Here is a 3,199-nt window from a genome sequence, read left to right as displayed (position 1 = left end):
TTGAGAGTATTTTACTGAGTACTTTTTTGACAAATTCCTCAAATAGGCTACATGGGTAGTATACCTTCAGCCCCTAAATACCTTCCTTTTGCCCATAAATAATGGGATTTGAGCCAGAAAAAGATTCAGATCATAATTCATCCCTCCCCCAACAACCTATAAAAATGATTTCTTATCTCCCAAGAGCCTCCAAGCACTGCTAATAGTCTCTTGTTTGTTTGTTTTTGGAGACCAGAGCTCTCTACATACCCAAGACTGTGTCTTAGAACTTGCTATGTAGACAGGCTAACCCTGAACTCAAAAAAGATCCTCCTGCCTCTGCTTCCCTAATGCTGGGATTAAAGGCATGTGCTACCACGCCCACCCCCAATAGTCTACTGATTGATGTTTCTACTCACTTTATTAAGTGCTTTTTCTGGCCAATGATTTAGTTACCATTCGAGTTGAGAGATTTTGCCAAGACTTGCGATAGAAATCTCTAATCCCAGCTGTATAGGAAGCAAACTGCATGTTTAAGGACAGCCTAGGGTCAAAATAAGCAAGGTTTTTTTTTTTTTTTTTTTTTTGAGACAGGGTTTCTCTGTCTAGCCCTGGCTGTCCTGAACTCACTCTGTAGACCAGGCTGGCCTTGAACTCAGAAATCTGCCTGCCTCTGCCTCCCGAGTGCTGGGATTAAAGGCGTGCACCACCATGCCCGGCCAAAATAAACAAGTTTTTAAAAGTTCTAAGGATACAGTTCAGTGGTAGAGCACTTGGCTAAAGTGCAGGAGGTCCTAAATTCAATCCCTAGTAATACACACACACACACACACATACACACACACATACACATACACACACATATACACACATATATACACACACACACATACACACACACACAGGAGACAGAGGGAAGAGAGTCAAGAGATTCATAGGATACTTCTTTGCATTGTGTCTTTACATTAAACCCACCTGTATCTAAACCAATTTTTCTCTTTCTCCATCGCAGAACCCCACCCTCCGGCCAGCAGAGGTGGGGCAAAGATGACAAGGCAGGGTTTGAGCAGTTTTCGCAGCTTCCCGCTGCAGCTTCCCACTGCAGCTTCCTTTATTCTCTCTCCAGCTCTCTCTCCAGCTCTCTCTCCAGCTCTGTTCCTCAGTTCTATTCCCCTATACCGTTTATTATTGGGGATCGCCCAATTTATCCACTTCCACCCTCTGCACTCGACTCTCATCACTCTTCATTATCCAATCAGCATTCAGCACGCTCTGTACACGAGCCATGCACGCAGACAGGGAGGGTGTTGATAGGCCAGTGACTCAATATCATGCTGTATGACGCTATGTGTCAGGCGGGCAGCGCATGATCATTCAGGTGCGCATAATCAGGTTTTTGGTAAACAAGGAATCACCAGGCTTGGCAATGAACCAGCACCATCTTGGCTGCCGCTTCCCACATTTCTCTAGTTTTTATATGTATTTGTGTTCTGGAAACATTATTATGAGATTAAGTGTCCATCTGGCAGATCCTCTATACATGTGATTCTCTTCATGTTTAGTCTGTTTCTAGATGTAGAGGCCAGAGGTTGACATCTGACCTTCTCCTCTGTCACTCTCTACCAATTATTATTATTATTATTAGTAGTAGTAGTAGTAGCAGCAGCAGCAGCAGCAGTAGTTATTTGAGAAAGTCTCACTGTATAACCCCTGGCTAGTCTGGATTTCACTCTGTAGAGCAGGCTGAGCCTTAAACTCACAGAGATCTGTCTGCCTCTGTCTCCTGAGTGCTTAAAAGCAAGCACCACCAACACCCAGCACTTCCTAACACATATTTTGAGACAAGGTCTTGTCCTCATCAGTTGACTAGCCTGTCTGGTCAGTAATCCCCAGAGGTGTTAGGGATATAGCTGTGTGCCACCATTACGTGTGTGTGTGTGTGTGTGTGTGTGTGTGTGTGTGTGTGTGTGTTGTGTGCACACACATACGTGAATGTGTGCATGCGTGTGCACGTGTGTGAACTAGGCATCCACCCTCAGGCCGTCAAGCTCATGAGGTAGGCACTTTACCAACTGAACCATTTCTTGGCGTCATAGCTTCATTTCTCATGGTCTAACCACATCTCTTTCAAAGTCCTCATCGTGCTCTCCTAACGGGCACCCTCCATTGTGTCTGAGGTTTACTCTTGTCACCATTCATTCTGCCTCTGTGTTAGCCACATCCTCTGGTCAAAAATGTAGTGTCTTTCTTCTAAATTACACATGCCCTTTGTTTGCAGTCTTTCTGCCTGGAGGATCTGTCAAGCCAGCTGTTAGAATTCTTCAGGCAGCCGTGGCCCAGCTGCCACAATAATTTGAACCAGCAGACACTGGGGCTAGAAGCCAAGAGTTTTCTTTTGACATTTTTTTAGGGGGTGTGTATTTCTGCTTTCATATAAGAGTGCTAACCTTCCCTTCCGCGTCACTGGCATTGACAGGGTTGGTCAGATTCTCCCAGAGATGGCCACTGTAAGGGAGTGAGGTGTTCAGTCATGACCCTCATCCCCAAATGCCAAGCAAATCGCTCTCTCTTAGCATTGTTGGTCTCTGCATTTGGAGGCTAAGTTGATAGAGACACATTGACTTGTAGCTACACCTGTAGAGTCCCAGTGACTTCACGGGTTGTTATGTTCCCAGAGTTCACCAAGGCTGGGCAGGTATAGGCCTACTGGCCTGAGTCAGCAGGACTGTGCGGGGCAGAATGCCTGCCCCTTCATTCTGCAGCTTCCGATCGATTGCCAAAGACAGGGCAGCGATACTTTTCTCCCTGTGTTCCTATCCCTTTCAGATGATCTATGAGAACAAGGGGTGGCGGGGTAGGGTGGGGGAGCAGCTAAGTTCGAACCAAAGTTCCAAACTACAGTTTTCTAAGAAAATAATATTGGAAAGCAACTTTTCCATTACCTTCTCAGTGTGTTGTTTCCTTCCACCACTGCTTCCGTAGCTGGTAGCAGTGGTTGGTCAGTGTATACCTGCTGGATGGCCTTCGAGGGCCTATTGCAGGAACCTTTGTGGAAACTTCTTTCTGTGGACAGTTTCACTTGGAGAATAAAATGAGGTTCTAGGTTCTGAACCACAGCTCTCAAACTCTAAATACTCCTATGTGCACTCTCTCTCTCTCTTCCCTCCCTTCTTCCCTCCCTCCCTCGACTCCTCCCCACCCCATCCCCACTCCAATCTCT

Source organism: Mus pahari, chromosome 6 (assembly GCF_900095145.1).
Source record: "Mus pahari chromosome 6, PAHARI_EIJ_v1.1, whole genome shotgun sequence".
Taxonomy (NCBI): Eukaryota; Metazoa; Chordata; class Mammalia; order Rodentia; family Muridae; genus Mus; species Mus pahari.
Note: the sequence above shows the minus strand (reverse complement) of the source record.